This window comes from Sebastes fasciatus, chromosome 9, assembly GCF_043250625.1.
Source record: "Sebastes fasciatus isolate fSebFas1 chromosome 9, fSebFas1.pri, whole genome shotgun sequence".
NCBI classification, from domain to species: domain Eukaryota; kingdom Metazoa; phylum Chordata; class Actinopteri; order Perciformes; family Sebastidae; genus Sebastes; species Sebastes fasciatus.
The window spans coordinates 24,786,717-24,806,463 of NC_133803.1; the positions used below are offsets into that span (position 1 = coordinate 24,786,717).

Consider the following 19,747-nt stretch of genomic DNA (forward strand, 5'->3'; position numbering starts at 1 on the left):
AAGTCCCTGGAGACTTTCTATATTAAAGAAAGACCAGGATATTTCCCTAACCTTTAAAGGATAGTTGTGGTTTATTTCAACCAGACATATTTCCCATAAACATGGCTATTGTTGGGTGCTATGGATTGTGCTAACTTTGCACTCGCCACCTGCACTGTCGGCATGTGATACCGCCGCACAAGGCACCCTTTAGCACCAGTATGAGCCTCACCGGGCTTTCCATTAACTACAATGTAAACCCATTGGCGGCAAGAGGGAAAAGAGAGAAAATGCGCCAGGAGTGACGTAGGTGACGTAGTTTAAAGAGCGAAAATACACAGTGTGGGTGGGGTGGGAGTTGTGGACGATGGGTCCAACAAACACAAGGCTTTTATCCAGGAGGCCGCTGTTTGTGTCCTGTGCGTTAAGATTCACTTTCATGTTACAATCAGCCATTCATTTGTGTTCCCGTGTTGAGATTGCAACCAACTGAAGCCTATCCCGTGTGCCAAGCATGTAGGAAAGCTACAGTGGCCTCTCTAGAGCCAGCTGTTGTAAGAGCAGAGTGCTTAGAGTGTGTGTGTATGAGGGAAGTGAGTGGTGAAGCAAGAGGGAGAGAGAGCGGCGGTGACGGGAGTGAGTAACGTTATCGTTGTGGGCTACTGTAGAAACATGACGGTGCAACATGGCAGACTCCGTGAAGAAGACCCGCTCCCTACGTAGATATAAACGGCTCATTCTAAGGTAACGAAAACACAACAATTCTTATTTTGAGGTGATTATACACTAAAGAAAACATACTTATTCATATTATATTCCATTTCTGCCAGTAGATCCCCCTAAATGTTACACACTGGTCCTTTAAGTGACGCCAAGGGGCCGTATGTGACAAGTTGGGATGAGAACGTGTTGTTGTCTCTGAGTTCTACTGAAAGTAAACACAGAAAGTATAGCATCTATGGAGCATCCATTATGGCTAACTGCAGAGTTGCCAGGTACGTTAATCAACAATGTTTCCTCATTATGTTGATACAAAAATCTGGGTGGCATTGTTTCCCCCATTGCTAATTTGTGGTATATAAATGTAATTTCTAAAAGACAGGGTGGTTTGTTCACACTGTCCCTGAAGAGTTCCCTTCCTCAGATGATTCCAGTGTAAGTGATGATGGGGGATAAAATCCAAAAGCCTCGGTGTGTGCAAAATACATTAAAGTTAAAATGAGACTCAAGCAATCTGAGTTAGATAAATCAAGTGGATATATATCCAGAGTTACAGTTTGTCTTTTCAAGTCCCTCTGACTTTAGAAAAACTGTAACTTTGGAAGACTTGATTTGACTCTGAATACCTCATATTACCTGAATTTTGTGTGTTTTTTGTGGTTTTTGTCACCTATCGCTTACACTGGAATTGCTTTTGGAAGGGATCTCAGGTCAGTTTCCACCTCGATACCAACAGCAATTTATCGTTACTGGATTTACTGCTAACTAGCCATGATTGAAATTGCATAATTTGTCCAATTGCATCATTACTTCCTCGTTCGTTACCAGTCTGTCGAATAAGGGATTCAGTCCTTTGCCGAGTCAGTGAGATTTTTGAGGAGTTGGAGCACAGTGGAGGCAAACTCCGCAGACTGCTGTGTGTCTGATGAATATAGGCAGTGCTCCTTAAGCACACCAGCCTCATGTGAATTCATGAGGGCAGAGGAGTGGGAGTGACTTTCCCCTCCTGGTGACAGCTCTCCTGGAGTGAATCACTAAATGGGCCGCGAGCAGCAGCCCCCTGGGAGAGAGCTCACGGTGGAGCCATCCGCGGCTCCCAACAGAGGGTCACCTGGACGAGGAAATTCAATCTAAATCCTGACATTGTTTTATAGTAAAGCTGGGATAACAGGCAGTATAACTCGGCGTCTCAGTATCAGCCCAGATAGCTACACTTGTAAAGAGAAACCTCACGGGGGGCTGTGGGAGAGAGAAAACGGCAGGGACTAATAGAGGTTCTGCATCGGGCGCTCTTATGACTCTCTGCTTTGGACTGTCACCTGCTCTCCTTCACTGCGTTTGCATGCAAATGTCACCTGGCAAACAGAGCACCGTGTAATAAGTCAAATTTACAACCTTGGTTTATCTCTCTGTGTTTATGGGGAGACAAACAGCAGCATTTTCTCTTTTTTTTTCTCCTGGTGCTGAGGTAAATCCAAACACTGAAGCTGAGGTGAAAGACCTGATAAGGCTTAAAAAAGACGCCGTCCGAAGTCATTAAATGATGAAAGTGATAAATGAGATCAGTGGAATATTAGGATAGTGGAGTTATTGTATTTGTCGCACATTATGAGCTATACTGAGATTCACAGGTCCAGTACTGGGCTGGAAACTTGCAGAGGTGAGGGGCAGTGGTTTGGCACTGACCTCCATGTTCATGACACTGTGTTACATATAGCAGTGCAAGAAAGTTGTCTGAGTCACTGCGCATTACTCTCTGATTATTGCTCTGATTTATGAAATTTGAACTGTGGATAAGAAAAGATATTGTCATGATAGTGAATCATGTTTTGTACTGCCCTTGAGCCTCACTATAGATGATAGTCCTGCACCGCTTGACTCACGGGCTTATTATAAATTCCACTTTATTACACTGATAATCTGAAACAAAATGAGTTTATGATATTTTTCCGTACTGCTTTTTTCAGAATTTCCTCAAAGCACTGTCTTTATCTTTGGTTTCAAAGGGCATATTGTGACAGCTAAAATGTGTCTGGAGTTACTCTGAAATCATTTAGCAAGTGTGTATAGTATATTATATATATGACTATGCATGGACTTATCAGCGAAATATTGTTCTGGTTCAAAATTAATATATACAGGTATATTACTACCTTTTTCTGAGAGAATGTAGGTCTGATTAATCAAATGCTAAAGAAAGTAGCTTAAAAGACGGAAAAGACAAGATATGTAGCTGAGTAATGACTCATAACTATTAACAGTAACACAAGAAATACCTGTAATTTTTTCCTTTCCTTCCTTTTCCTGTTAGAGGAGAAAATCAATACAGTTGCATAAAAAATAATTATATTCTAATAAGGGCTGTCAATCGATTAAAATATTTAATCGCGATTAATCGCATGATTGTCCATAGTTAATCATGATTAATCACACATTTTTATCTGTTCAAAATGTACCTTAAAGGGAGATTTGTCAAGTATTTAATACTCTGATCAACATGGGAGTAGACAAATATGCTGCTTTTTGCAAATGTATGTATATATTTATTATTGGAAATCAATTAACAACACAAAACAATGACAAATATTGTCCAGAAACCCTCACAGGTACTGCATTTAGCATAAAACAATATGCTCAAATCATAACATGGCAAACTGCAGCCCAACAGGCAACAACAGCTGTCAGTGTGTCAGTGTGCTGACTTGACTATGACTTGCCTCCAAACTGCATGTGATTATCATAAAGTGGGCATGTCTGTAAAGGGGAGACTCGTGGGTACCCATAGAACCCATTTTCATTCACATATCTTGAGGTCAGAGGTCAAGGGACCCCTGTGAAAATGGCCATGCCAGTTTTTGCCAGAAATTTGCCTTAGTTTGGAGCGTTGTTTAACCTCCTTCACGACAAGCTGGTATGACATGATTGGTTCCAATGGATTCCTTAGGTTTTTTAGTTTCATATGATACCAGTATCTTCACTCTAGCTTTAAAACTGAGCCCGCTGCAACCTAATAATCACAAGTTGCATTCATGCATTAAAGAAATTAATGGCGTAAAAACAAATGTGCGTTAACGCGTTAACTTTGAAAGCCATAATTCGAATGTAATTCTTGACAAGAAAGCAAAGAAATGTTAGATAGACTGGTGAAAATAACTCACTAATGCTGTTATGGATTTACATCGGCTTTATCGACTCTACGATGTTTTGGTTCTCTGTCACAGCTGAGGTTGAGAGTGATCCTTTTCGGGGCCTCTGAATCTGTAAGGGGACAAACTCATCAACCTAAAGCCTCAGTGTTCATTAAGAAATTGACCTTGCAGGGTATGAATCTGACAGCGCAGCGGGGAGCGGAGGCGATATTATGGATCAGTTGTCATTGGTGTCACACACCCTCCTGTGGTCATCGCAGTGACTACTTAACAAAGCCACAGGAGCACGGAAAAACACACAAACAGTTCACAGTGAGGTCTGTGGATGGAGGCATGTGATTCATTGTTAACATATGGATACTGAACTTTATGATTATTTAAAAACGCTTTTTTGTTGTTTTTTCTTTTGTGATTTTAATGAACTGACCCAGAGGAGAGAGTGAACTCGCAGAATATTCATAATTAAAGTAAAAATCTGTTCAAACTGTAGAAAAAAAGACAGAGGTATAGACTCCTCCTGCAAGGTCAAAACATCTCTAATTGCCACTAAATGCATCAAAATTAAGCAATACTTCAATAATTTAGTAATGGCAGTTTGCTTGTCTCCGATGTCCTTGAATTTCCCATTAGGTGAATCTGTTTTCTGCTTTTTCAGCACAATAAAATGATAATCAGAGCTTTGAAAGGCGATATGATATGTCCTGAATCTGTGAAGGAAACTCATCACCCTTTCTCGCTGTCACCTAGAAACTTTTATTTTCATTATTATATAAGCCTCTGTGTATTGTGAATGCACAATGTGAGCAGCAGCAGCACTTCCTTTGGTAACGTCAGGCAGGATGTTATTAGAATATTGCAGCTGAAGGGATTATTTCAGTCAGTGTAAATTTCAACTGAGGTCTGGATGGTATTCATGCAGGCACACACTGACAATGCAAGTCATTCACAGCAAAACTCAATGAAAAAATAATAGTTTCACTACTGCACCAGACGCTGAAAGGAAGACAGGTTGCTGTGTGGTTACGATAGATATAAAACAGTACTTTTACTCTACAGTACAGTGACTTTTTTCCATTTTGGGTTGGAACCATATGGTGGCCACCTTACCTTCGTCCAGGTTGCTGTAATTTGGATATGGTGAAAGACGCCTGTGTTGTCTTTATAATCCTTGTATTTTTCTACCAATGCTGTGTTTTATTCAAGGTAATGAGCGTAAGTCAGCTGTGCCTGTCTAGAATCTAAAGATTCTGGTAGAGTTTTGATTATTATAGCTCCAACGAAGAAGAAATCATACTTTCAATCATGAAGATAATCTCATAATCGTGCATTTATATTGCAGACAATGATTTTATTTTTTTCAATTTTGCCTGAATTTAATATGTAAAACTGTCTTTGGTATTCTGAATGGCTAATATACTACGAAAACCACAGGGCCGGCTCTAGCCCTTTTGGTGCCCTAGGGTAGGCGAAATTTGGATTTGGATTTGAAGATTTTTATTTTCTTAAATAACTTTATTTATTATATTATAAATAAACAATTGTTCCCTGATATTGGTGGCTTAAAAGTGTTTCGTCAGTTTCACTACAATTTACACTTCTATAAACAAATAAGTGTGGCCGGGCAGATGAAAAAGAGTAAAAAATAGAGTTACAGGGTTGAAAAGTTTATTTCTTTCTTTCTTTCTTTATTTGTTCATTTGTTACCATAATGCAGAAAATGAGGAAGGGAGCCCACCGGCATTTATTTTTTAAATTATTATTATTATTACTTTTTAGAGGTGACCAGCACCCCCCCAGAAGGTGGCGCCCTAGGCCCTAATTAACCCTCTGAAACTTACTTTACTGTTTTTCAGAGGCTGTAGCAGGTCTTAGAGCTAGAGTGAAGATACCGGTATCTTATAAAACTAGAAAACCTAAGGAATCCATTGGTGTCATACTAGCTTGTTGGGAAGGTAGTTAAAATAACACTCCAGGCTAGGCTAAATTTTGGCGAGGAAAAACTGGTAAAGCCATTTTCACAAGGGTCCCTTGACCTCTGACCTCAAGATACGTGAATGAAAATGGGTTCTAGTCTCCCCATTTTGTGATAATCACATGCAGTTTTTTTCATGCAGTATAAATGTGTTATTTTCGCCTATTCTAAAAATGGTATGTTTGGATATTTCTGCATACTGGGGTCCCTAAACAGTCTTGGAATTGCATAAAATTGACTGTAAAGCTGAGACTCTTGTGGATCCAATGAGCCCAACTGTATTCATGTGTGATGACGTTAGTCCCCAAAGTAGCCATTTCATATAGTGAGACCATTTTTTTAAACTTGACCTCACTGTATAAAATGACCTGTGATAACCTCTTGGATAATCACAGCCTCATGAAGCTTTACAGCCACAAACTAAAGACCTAGAGCATTCAGAGGATGGATGGCTTTCCTAGGTAGATTGACAATAAGGGGATTTCTGAGTGGTTTCCAGAACAGAGCTGCTTGCAATCCAATCACAGAAAAATGCAGTTCTTGTAGAAATCTCCAAATGCTGCATCTATTGTTTTATATCTATGGTGGTTACAATCTAATGCCTCTGTGTGTGTGGCTGGATGTTCACCTGTCTGATATGGTCACGGTCGAGGTCTAATTACGCGACAGTCAAGTGAATCTCCTGCTTTTCTGTTCGTTTTGCAGTCGGATTATAAAATGAGGTATCCGTCTGAGCTCAATGGTAATGAGAGCATGAAAAAAGAGGCCCCTTTTGACAGTTCCCCATCATCTATGAGCCTTTATCCTGGACTACATAGACCTCTTTCAGGCCTGCTTCTATAATCATCCATGACATTAGCATGTGAAAGCTCATTACGCTACAAAGGAAAACAATTAGCCGTAATGGCGCTCGAATGTGATATTGAATAGTATGTTTTATACACTGCTGCCCAATAGGCTACATGTTTACGCAGCACCGTGACCTTTAACCACACACACATTGGACATGGATGGAGATGGAAGAGTTTGAACAGTGTTTTTTTGTATCCTGCCAGCTAATATGTCTTCATTTTGAAGGCTGACATGGGTACGCTACCCAGGCAACAGTTTCATACAGTACAGTAAGGTGCTGCGACATGCTGTGATGAATGTAATCAATTACAGTGGTGATGGTAGGGAACCTGCAGCCATATCACCCCTCCTGTGTTCCCCCCTCCTGCCTGGAGAAAGCAGCACCTCCCTCTCCCTCGGACTATCCCTACCAGTTCATCTCTATTAGGGAGCAAATGAGCTGTCGAGCCGCTCGCAGAAGTGCTCAGACAAACGAAGAATGGGGACCCAGTCCTCTGAGGCTCCTGTCACCCCAGTATGGGCATCTACCTTCCAATCCGCACGCCGAGGCTACTGATCGATCAATAACCTAGACACTAATTGCTTCTTTAAAAGAAAAGGTAAGCCTTTAAAAGCCACTTAAAAACATTGATTACAAATTTAGTTCTGCAAACTTGCTCATTAGGAATGACTTTGGTAATAGCCGTGGGCATTGCTCATGAAACATCCCTGTTGTCGGGGGTAGTTGTATGTTGTGACCCAGAAACAAAAGTTTCTAGAACAGACAATGCTGCCAGGCCCGGCCGCTCATTTGTCTTAATCCGTATTAAACTCCTTATCCTTCATCTCCTGTGATTCTCTCCCTTCTCATTTGCTCTGTCATCAATACAGGCAACAACCAAATAGGGCCGGCCAGCCGTCAAGGAGCGCAGACATTAACTCTCCGTCCCAGACTAATGTCCTCAAGAACCAAGAATGTTTTCAGCGAAGAGGAGAAAATTCAAACAGCAGTGGTCACTGAGGCAGTCGGACTGCGTCAGAGGCAAGAAAACCTTTGGTGTGTTGACCTTTGGGTGTCGGAGCGATCATTCAGCTCGACCCTGTGGGCTCCCTCCTAAACAGCCCAGTCTGTAACCTTGATATCTGCCTAACAGGACGCATTACATTAATCTCACTGCTGACATCGGTTACAAGGGCGCCAGACACTGTGTGGAACTTCCTGCGTGCTCCACCTTCTTACCAATTCACCCCTCTGCTCATCATCTTGCTAACCAAAGAACTTTTTATAAGCTTCACAAGCCCACATAGTATGTATCCTCGCTGCTGTAGTTGTAGAACTATAGTTCCCTAGATGTTAATGCTCATGAAGTCATTTATATAACTTCTTTTAGATCAATAAAATCATCATAGAAGAAATGTTTTTCTTCCTGAATGGGTTTATTGAAACACTGTGACTCACCAAAAGGACACAGACATCATTTGTTGGAAATCGTTGACAAATGAACTTTCAGAATACTCTAAACCCTGATTTTTTCTCAGAACATTAACATTTTAGGAAAAGGTTAATGTTTCATGATTGACAGATATTTCATTTCAATGCTCTACGCCTAATAAAAACTGAATCCAGACACCTCGAGGGAACCTGTGTTGTAATCATTTGACTGCTCTGATTGCTGCCTCATAGCTGTATAAACATTTAAATAACAATTGGTGTTATTCACAGTTGCTGATGTTCAATTACTGATCATCCAAATAGGATGTAACTGGACAACGTTAATGTCGATGGTTATCCCACCTTGTTTGGGTGTCTGCCATACTGTTGTTTCAGTACAGAAACTCTCAACATATTTCCATGACCATTTGTATGATGTTCTCCAACAAACGCACCTTTTGCTGTCATGTTTGTTACATGCTGTGACTGCAAATCTCTCTTTTCCTTTTTGACACAAAATTGAAAATTCCTGTCTGTACATTTTCCCAACAGACATTCCTAACCCTATTGCATTCTTTAAAATAACTGTATATGCTGTATATCCTTGCAGCATCTAATGCCTCATTTCCACTGCATGGTTCAGCTCGACTCAACTCACCTCACTTTTGGTACCAGGTCCTTTTCTCTATTTTGTTTCCACCACAACCAAACGGAGGAACGTCTGCACTTCGTCAATTGTACGGCATAGTGTACATCGTAGTCAGTCGCTATTGACGGTAGCTTGGCTATTTAAAAATGCCAGATTTGTGCAGGATGTCCCGTGTAGCGCTAGTGACTATTCTACTGATGATTCTACTGATGATTCTCTCTGACCAATCAGAGGTCTGCAGTGTTTTAGCTCCACCTTCTAGTATCAGCTCAGCTTGCTTGGAATCTCAAGGTGGTACCAAAAAAGGTACCATGTACCAGGTACTATCCACAACTTTTGCTAATGGAAAACCAAAAAAGAGCGAGTTGAGTTAAGTAGAGCCGTGTCGAGCCATGCAGTGGAAATGCGGCATTAGTATCTTGATCTTGTCGAACCTGTTTAGGCAACAAAACTACTTGGTTAAGTTTAGGAAAAGATTGTGGTTTGGATTAAGTATGTTTGTTACATAACTGACGTAAATGGCGATAGTTAAGTACATCAGTTACATAAAACAAGTGTAACGTAAAATAAGTCAACGTTGGCTTTTACTTTCGCATAAGAGACTAACAGCGATCTCCTTGGTGAACGTTGTGCGTTTGTTTCACCCATCCATCCACCCCAACCTCCTCACTACGCAGACTTTGTAGCTCTTTATACTACGTCACCTGACTTCTTTAGAGGCAGTCCCGCAGATCCTGGCTCACTATTACTTGGGTTATATACGAATTATAGTGCATTATTTTTCATAGGTATAAGTACGAGCACTGAGCCCGAGCTTTTAGCTGCCATTGTTTTGGTTTTCTGGCCCGCAACTCAACTCTCACTAATCTTGTTTTCAGCAGCAGCAGGCAGCTGTTTTCTGCAAAAAAACTTTTGATAGAACCACTGTACATACCTATCCAATAGCAGACAGACACAGTTAGCTACTAGCTGGTGAACATAGTGGAGCATTTAGCAGCTAAAGAGCCAGATATCTCCCTCAGGAGTTGGTGGAGACCAAAAATTAGCTAAAAAGAGAGTGAATCTTGAACTTGCATTCATCAGGTGAACACAAACATGACTCCAAATGAGTGCTAATGTTGCTCCGTGTAAATAAGAAGTTGTTTGCTAAGACATTAGCTTTAGCAAACTAAGTCTGAGACTACATCGCTGCCCATTGGACTCATTATCCATCTAGTTGATTCACTTTAATCTGGCCTCAGGTCTCGCCACAGTTGGTCTCACCAACTTTGTAAAACTGCCATCACAAAAGTGATTAAGAATCTCCTTTTTGTTTCAGGTACCCCCCCAATTCAGGTGGTATTCGATCTCACTGTCGCCCTCAATACAGCCGATCACGATGTACTCCTGAACCATTTAGGAAAACAGGCTGGACTTTGTGTCCCAACACTTTCTTGGCTCGTTCACCACCTATGATAAAATGCACTGTGTGGATATCTGAACACTCCAGAGTGATCCCATTAATCTTCGTGACAAAGAATAAGTATTTCAGCGACAACACACAACTAAAAAAACCTTTAATTTGTCTCCTCCTGCAGTGACCATCGTGAGCAACAGTTTGTTCTGGAGCAGTTCAATTTTCCTCACCTGTCACAGACAACACCGATAGACTGTAAGTAAGTGCTGGTGGGACCATACATGGTGAAAGACTGTCCTAGTAGTTCTACCTCTATACTCATTCTCTGTTTGCCATCAGATCACATTCAGTCTGTTTCTGCTCCTTGTGTGAGTGTGCACGTGGCCAAAAGAGTGTGAGTCGCACTTTGTACAATTGAGAGAGATTGGATGTGGGATCTTTGTTGCAGTGGCTCCCCCTGCAGATGAATACAGATTCTGGCACTGGTCAAACTACCAATCCACCAGATTAAGTGTCTCATGTGCTTTAACTCATTGTCAGTTTCCATGTTACTCTGTTTAAGGCGTTTTTCTATAACTCAGCCCATTCAAGATTTCTTTTTCTTTTCTTTTTGTTTCTGCTAACCCTGAGACCCGCGGGATCACCGGCTATCCCGACCGACTTTACTGTCTGTCTGAGGCTGTAGCAGGCTCAGTTTTAGAGCTAGAAATATAAAAGTGTTATTTTCACCTATTCTAAAAATTATGTATTTGAATATTTATGCATACTGGGGTCCCTAAACAGTCTTGGAATTACATAAATTGGGTACCACTGTAAAGCTGAGACTCTTGTGGATTCAATGAGCCCAATTGAATTCATGTGTGATATGTTAGTCCCCATAGTAGCCATTTCATTGTAGTGAGACCATTTTTTAAACTTGACCTCGCTTTATAAAATGACCCGTGGTGACCTCTAGGATAATCACAGCCTCATGAAACTTTGCAGCCACAAACTAGAGACCTAGACTATCAGAGGATGGATGGCTTTCCTAGGTAGATTGACAATAAGGGGGTTTCTGAGGAGTTTCCAGAACAGGAGTGCTCAATATCCAGTCACAGAAAAATGCAATTCATGCAGAAATCTCCAAACGTTTTTGACATCAAATCACATCATGGCTTCCTCAGTGTGTTCCTCAAGGTCTTGGTGTCTTAATGTTGTATTTTGGAGGGATTATTGATTATTTTTATCAATTCTTGAGTGATAAAAAATTGTTAAATTTAGCACTAAATCTGGTTATCAACCCCAAAATTGCTGCAGCAACCTTCCATCATAATGTTCCTTTTGATGTTACGATTTCCGCAGAACTGCCACATCTTCACTCATCAAACTGCATTCATAAATGTTCAGTATATTAACATGGATAGTCATTTGGCAAGCATGTTATGATCATATGGTTTGCTGTATCCATGGATCCCCACCTGATTAGATCTTTGCACAGATGACTTTGAGCAGCTGCAGCTGGGGTGCACCAGGCTGCAGGCTGCTTATCTGTGTTACCTCAAGGTGGCTGCTTTCCCTTCATCTCACAGGGGAATTTAATCAAACACAGATCTGTAAGGTCAGCCACAACATCGCCATTAGTTATGTGCCTGCAAATGCAATTCAGCTTTATTAAGATATCATGAATCTGATGCTCTTTCCTGTCAGATATTACAACAATGACAACTGACAGGCAGTTTATGATACTGTGACTCATCCAACATCAAAAACAGCAGGATCGTGTGTGGTCAATTACGCAGAAATATGATGGAGACACATTTGCATTGCAGGTTTCGTGAAGTTATTTTCCTCCTTGTTGTTTCGGGTTGCAAACACAAAGCAATAACTGACCCACGTAGCCTTCATTAAACCAGCGCTCATGAGCTATATATGGGAAATTTAAAGGGATTATATTCCAAAGTATCCGTGAAGGTATGGTTCTCTGCTGTCCAGCCCTGCCCGGGCTCAACAAATAGCCTGCACGAGAGTTTGGCCAAAAACAATGTTTTTCTAAGCTATGGTCAATCAAAGTCGAGATGCGCCACCCAGCACTTTAATTTCCCTCAAGTACCCCAAGTTATTGCTCCCTGATCTGCGCTGTAACGCAGCTTTCACTCTCTGATTTCCACATGGCCACATAACATGGAAACAAACACACTGAATAAGAAACTTTTTGTCTGGACAGAAATGAATGAATGTCACGCATCATACGGGAAAGTTTACACTGGTTTTACCCGGCTAATGTCATGCTATTTAAAAAAGACATTAATTTACCCAGCATACACTGGAGCAGAAGGCTGGAAAACACCGTGGGAAGGTTGCCAGGGAGAAAACTAGAGCATCCGGAGCAGACTGGAAAGATACCGGGACAGGCCATGAGCCTATACCTGCTGGTTCAGGGTCTTGGATGAACATACCTGTGTGCAACAAGCACTAAGCTGTCATGGCATCTGGAAGGCATAGAAGAAAGTTATATAAATAACACTTCAAATGGAAGTTCAACGAGCTAGAAATGTTAGAAATTAGATGTTAAAAAAAGTGTGTTTATGATTTTGTTTGTAAAAAATAAGGCGCTTCCAGAGAAAATGGGTGCAGTCTGTTTCTTTCAGCCCATAGTTCTCTTTTTGACACAACCACTGAGGGCCGCTAAGGTAATATTTTCAAACCCTCCACATAGAGGCTTTGATTTAAGAAAGAATTATAATTCTACATCCACAACTTATTTATTTGTTACATCCCCATAGACCAGAGATGCCCAAAGTGGGGCCCGCTTGCCAAAGTTGACCCGCCATCAGGTTTGATTTGGGCCGCCAGATGTTAGCGAATTTCTTTATAAAATTTAAAGGCCCAGTGAATGGCCAGCAAGGTACCATGGTATCATAGGAAACTAGAAAACCCAAGGAATCCATAGGTACCAACCACGTCATGTTCGCTTGTCAGGAAGGAGGCTAAATAACGCTCTAAAGTTAGGATAACATTTTCACAAAAAGAGACTGTCATGGCCATTTTCAAAGGGGTCCCTTGACCTCTGACCTCAAGATATGTGAATGAAAGTGGGTTCCATGGATACCCACAAGTCTCCCCTTTACAGACACTTTATGATAATCACATGCAGTATTGGGCAAAAACATGCGTTTTTTTTAAATGTGTTATTTTTGCCTATTCTCAAAATGGTGTATTTGAATATTTTGAATATGACTGGAAATGAACCCATTTGTATTCAGCAGGTGGGTTTTAAGGGGGTTAACTATGTAAAAGCTAAAATAATATTCAATTAGGGGAATTTGGGATTCTAGTACCATTTTGTATCTTAATAAGTTCCAGTTTTGGCCCTGCCATAGAGTCCTCCTTTATTGTACTGTATTATATACCTTATAGGCTATATATAGCCTTCAAGCCTGAAATTAAGCAACACACTGAGTATGTGTGGACTTTATTTCAAATGATTGCATCACCTGAAACTCAGTAGACTTCTTTATTGTCACTTTATCGTACGTTAATACCAGAGTATCCAAATAACCAGAATAAGTATACATGCAACTGCAACATAGGTGGTTTTCAGTCAAGTTCTTCATCAATGGCTCCTTTATAATGATCTGCCTTTAATCTACAGCTTCAGTTCACCACTGATGCATGTCCGACTCATGTATGACCTCTATGTGACATCGGACACACAGCCAGGAGGCTTTTGCAGTTTCTTGTCCTCCTTCTTGATGCAGGTTGCCATCTAGTGGTTTTACTGGGTCCATACCCTTCCTCCATGAGAGAGTTGAACATGAGAGTTGAACTTTTGCATTCAATTTGTAAATGGTATTCCTATGAATTTAAACATTTAGATAATAACCAACTCACTCTACAAAAACGATAAAAGATAGCTAAAAAAAATTATTCTGCCATCACAATAGACAAAGTAAAACTAATTCAATGGTTCCCAAGAGCCATTTCAGGGTGGTCCAGTGTGGCCTCAGGTAATAATAGTAATGTGGAGTGAAACTAAAGTTGAGTAGTTGCGGCTCTTTAGCCCCTCTCCAGTGGCTGCCTGTGGATTTTTTTTTTTAAATTGTGGAAATGAATACCTGTTTTTTTGTTTACATTTTCAATTTTATTTATCATTGTTGTAGGTCTATGGTACGACGGAGTATTAGGGCCACATTGAGGGAAAAAATGAATCTGAGATTTTGATATTATGAGAATAAAGTCATAATATTATAAAGTAGTAATTTTACATGTTTTCTTTTTTTCTCGTAAAGTTATGACTTTGAAAAAAAGTCATAGTATAGTATGTTGAAAAGAAATCAGTAAAGTATACCGAAAACTTTCAAGAAAAAAAGTCTTAGTATAGTATCCTGTAAAATGTTATAAAAAAAGTCATGATATAATATGTTGAAATTTTTCATGACAAAAAGTTATATCATTGTATGTCGAAAAATTTCATGAAAAAAAGTCACACAATATGTCAAAATTTTATTAAAAAAACGTCATGTTATAGTATGTCGACAAATTTTATAAAAAAATGTCATAGTATGTTGAAAACAAATCGTAGTAAAGTCTACCAAAAACTTTTAAGAAAAAAAGTCATATTATAGTATGTTGAAAAAAAGTCAAAGTATAGCATGTTGACAAATTTCATGAGAAAAAGTCATAGTATAGTACGTTGAAAAAAATCATAGTAAAGTATACTGAAAAATTTTATGAAAAAAAGTCATGGTATAATATGTTGACAAATTTCATGAAAAAAAGTAATATTATAGTACGTTGAAAAAAAGTCAAGGTATAGTATGTTGAAATATTTAATGAAAAAAAGTCATAGTATAAGTATGTAAAAAAAACAAGTAATAGTACAGTATCTTGGGGAAAAAAAGTCATACTTTAGTATGTCATAAAAAATCTGTACTAAAGATAATAAGTTTTATTTATAGTGTGCGTTATATAAAAACTCAAACATTTTACATATATAAATTGTCATGAAAAAAACAACATAAATATATAAAAACACACAACATTGACACATTAATACTGTTTTAAAAAAGGTGAGTTTTTATTTGTTTTTTTAATTTGGACAGGTTGGCACATTCCTTGATGTGTTTGGGGAGTGAGTTCCAGAGGGAGGGGGCAGCTGTGGAGAACGCTCTTCCGTCTCAGGTCTGATGGTGGAGACAGGAGGTTGGCATCCAAGGAGCAGAGGCTGCAGGAAGAGTGTGATGGTGGAGCAAGTCGGTGAGGTAGGAAAGGGCCTGGTTATTAAAAAAAAGTCACAAAACATAAAAAGTCAAAGTAAAGTATGTTGAAATATTTCATGAAAAAAGAGTCATAATGTAGTATGTCTGAAAAAGTGAAAAAAAACAAACATAGTATAATATGTCGAAAAAAAGTTATATCACAGTAACTCAAAAGAGTTTTAAAAAAAGTCATATTATAGTATGTCGCAAAAAAATGAAAAAGAAATCATTGTATAATGTCGGAAAAAAAGTCATAGTACAGTATGTCTAAAAAAAGAGTAATAAAGTCATCGATTACTTTGTCAAAAAAAAGCCATAATATAGAATGTTGAATAAAATGTCACAGTATAGTATCTAGAAAAAAGTGAAAAAATCATAGTATACTATGTCGAAAAAAAGTCATAGTATAATGTCGAAGAAAAAGTCAGTATGTTGAAAAAAGTGGGAAAAAAGTCATAGTACAGTATGTTGAAAAAAACTGAATAAAATTATAGTGCACTATTTTGTCAAAAAAATCATAGTACACTGTCAAAAAAAGTCACAGTATAGTATGTCAAAAAAAGTTTTAAAAAAAAGTCATTGTAAAGCATGTCGAAAAGTGAAAAAAAAATCATAGTACACTATATTGAAAAAAAGTCATACAAACGTTAAGAAAAAGTCACAGTACAGTATGTGGAAAAAAGTCTCAGTATAGTATCTCGAAAAAAAGTCATAAAAAATTATAGTATAGTATTTCAAAAACAGTCATGTCGAAAAAAGTCACAGTATAGTACGTCGAGAAAAAAAATCACAGTATAGCATGTCTAAAAAATCATAGTATGTCAAAAAGTCATAAAAAAAGTCATAGTATAGCACGTCGGAAAAAAGTGAAAAAAATGATAGTACACTATATTAAAAAAAAAGTACAGCATGTCGAAAAAAGTGAAAGAAAATCATAGTACACTGTCGAAAAAAGTCAAAAAAAATCATAGTATAGTATGTCAAAAAAGTTTAAAAAAGTCACGGTATAGCATGTCTAAAAAAATCATAGTATAGTATGTTAAAAAAGTCATAGTATAGTATCTCCAAAAAAAGTGAAAAGAAATTCAAATAAATTCAGCATCTACAACTGTGTACGTATGTGTCTAAAGCCCCCTTTGGTATCAGCGGACGCACTAAATATCTTCCAGCGGTGTTAAATAATTATGACAACTATTTATGACATACTATTGTATGACTTTTTCAGGATTACTACAACTACAACACAACAGCTACTACAACAACTACTACTGCTACAACAATTACTACTAATACTATTACAACTACGACAGCAACAACAACAACTAGTACTAGTTGATTTGATACTTACCAAATGTTTGTTCCATCCACTCCAGTATCGTCTCCTTCAGGCTCTTCAAGTCCCTTCATTCATTCAGCAGTCTGGACAGAAAACAGAGATATTTACAAAACATATAAAGTCTCTCCCGACCCTGGTTCACCATTTTTTAAACAGACTATTAGCAACAGTTTTCATGGAAGATAAATCAAAACCTTGTACAACACAAAACACAAATAGGTATATTGGGTCATACAGCATAAGATGTGTGGCTGTGTGGTTAAAAATATGTTTTAAAAAAAATAATAATCTAAAACATAATCAAGGTATTGAGAGAATATTTTGCTTTACTGGCGTTTCCTTACTCTGCGAGTTCCTCCAGCATCGATCTCGTCTCGGAGATCTGCTGCTTTTGATGAGCCTCCTTGTGGTTCTCCAGGTGCTTCTCTAAGGTTTCCTGCACGACGGAGACACACAAAAAAAGAAACACATTGTAGACACACAATCATTAAAATACAAATATCATGTAATTTGACAGGTGCAGTTTCCAGCTGAACCAACAAAGAAGACAAATGAGCTCCATAAATGGGCTTTAATTTCAGATTCAGGTATTCTGAAGTTCTGGACATCAGAGACAAAGATATTCTAAGGAAGTGTAAGTCACACTGAATGATGTCTGAATGTTCAGGTCTATAACAGATCATATCAAATATACATGAATTTTCAAGAAGTTAATAACAAAGCTAAAGAAGCCACTGAAATGAAAATATGTTGTATGCTTTCAATATTCAGCAAGATTAAACCCAACACAGTTGGTAATGAGAACACATATCCTACCTCGGAGCTTCAGCACAGAGGAGATGTTGTCTCAGTTGGTCTTTATAACATCCCTCTTCTTCCCAGATGTTATTTATTGAGGCCGCATATCTAAAAGTGTGTGACAAATAAAACAACCAGTCTTAACATGTAACACAACTGACAGTAAAAAATCATATAACAATAATACACTTTTATAGAATTCATAGTTATCACTAGTAGATCTGTTCTACATACTCCTACTACTAAAAGTTGGCATTGCAATCTGCCACAAAACGCAAAGAAGAAGAAGAAGAGGAAGAAGAAGAAAAAGAAACTTTAAAGTGTGGAATTGAATAATGTTCATGAATAAATTACAAACCTGAAGACTCTTCCATAGTTCCCACAGATCGTGTAAACACCAGTCCACCTGCAACCATCTATACGATGAAACACAATAAATAAAGTCATCAGAATTTTGAGTTGCAATAATTTCAAGTTGACCCATGTTGCACACATTCAAACCAAGGATGACTATTAGCAACACACATTAGCCATTTAACTGAATAATCTGTCAATTATAACTCTCTTCAATGAAACCAAGTCATTTATTTTTAGACATAAATAACCTTTCAGTGACATGGTAGGAGCTGTAATCACTTTTTTGCACATGGAAAACTGCATTTTATAGGTTGAACACGTGCAATGTAATCTACTGTTACCGACATGTGCAATAACACGTTGGTCACTTTTGTGTCACTTTTGTTCAATGTAAATACTGTAAATCTATTGTTACGGATATGTGCAATAACATATGCGGATCACTCTGTGCAATAATTATATAATTATCTGACGGATACTTTGTGCAATAATCTTGCAAAAGTGTAATCTGGCAAAACTGTCATCTCATCAATATACATATTGTATTTTTATATTTTATATTGTTTTATCTTTTCATTAGCACCTATGGGATTGTCACAATCTAATTTCGTTGTACTACACAATGACAATAAAGGGCTTGAATCTTGTATTACCCCTTTAGAGGTGTATCGACATGTAAAAAAGGACTGGTGGGCTATAATCTGTCAAATATAACCCTCATGAATGAAATCAAGTCATTTTGAGACATAAATAACCTTTCAGTGACACAGTAGGAGCTGTAATCACTTTTTGGCAAATGCATTTTATGGGTAGTAGTCCTATTACTGCCTATCCTATATTTAAACTGGTAAAAAAAAAGTATTTTGTTGGTATAATCTAGGACACAGAGCAAGTAAAAATAATGCAAAAGACATAATTTCTATAACATACCTAAAAAATCATTATAATTACAGTCTAGTTTCAAAATATAAACATGGATATTAGACATACCAAACAATAGTGTTGCCTCTATATCACTTAAATGTCATGCCTGATTACTAAACTGTGTATTTGATCTTGCTGAAAGGACTAAATCACCCTCCATCACAGAACCAAGCTGTTACACTTTAACATCAACACCTCTACTCACCTCTCCAGCAGACACGTGTTCCTGGAACGCGTGCGGTTATTCAGGAGTGACGTCATCCATCTAAACTAGTTAACAGTAAACATGCATGTATTGTCCTCGACACCAGTCTGATTGGTTCCGTATTCGTCACTTCCGCTTTGTGTATACATCGTTTTCCTGCAGCTTCTAAATCCAATCAAAAGAGTCTTAAAGGTCCCATATTATAAAAAAGTGAGATTTTCATCATATCATTGATTTACCAGCAGACATGGAAATAAAGCATATCAATTAACTTTGTATTCTTTTCCTGGAAATGTATTAAATAAATTACCAGCTATTTGGAAATAGCAGAATAAAATTAAAACATGTTTATAATTAAGTAATTTTCGATAAATGTTGAGGTAAATATTGGGGTAATCTGGAAGTAATTCTAAAGAAAATTCAAATAAGTTACTTGCTAATTATCACCTAATTACCATGAAATTTGCAGGACTGTAAAATGAAGTGTTACCAAAAATTAGTGTACTTCAAGTGTATTTTATGAAGTATACTTAAAGGTCCCCTATTATAAAAAAAGTGAGATTTTCATGTTTTTTTATTATTAAGCAGGCTTAAGTCCTATATAAATACTGTGAAAGTATCGAAACGCTCAATCCACAGGGAAATACACACCGCCCGTATTCAGAAACGCATTTGAAACAAGCTGTCAGGATTTCTGTCCATTTGTGATGTCACAAATATACAATATTTAGACCCTTTACACAGATTTAAACGTAAACATTA

At 38.1% G+C, this 19,747-nt stretch overlaps 1 long non-coding RNA gene across 1 annotated transcript; it reads right to left on the minus strand.

Annotated features, from left to right (window-relative positions):
- Positions 1–15,168: 15,168 nt before the first annotated feature.
- On the minus strand, positions 15,169–17,979 carry LOC141773515 (uncharacterized). Its single transcript, XR_012595145.1, has 5 exons — positions 17,858–17,979; positions 17,518–17,607; positions 17,046–17,137; positions 16,714–16,784; positions 15,169–15,380 (listed from the first exon to the last, which is right to left on the minus strand). It is a non-coding gene; the product is annotated as an uncharacterized LOC141773515 (long non-coding RNA).
- Between the last annotated feature and the right edge of the window lie 1,768 nt (positions 17,980–19,747).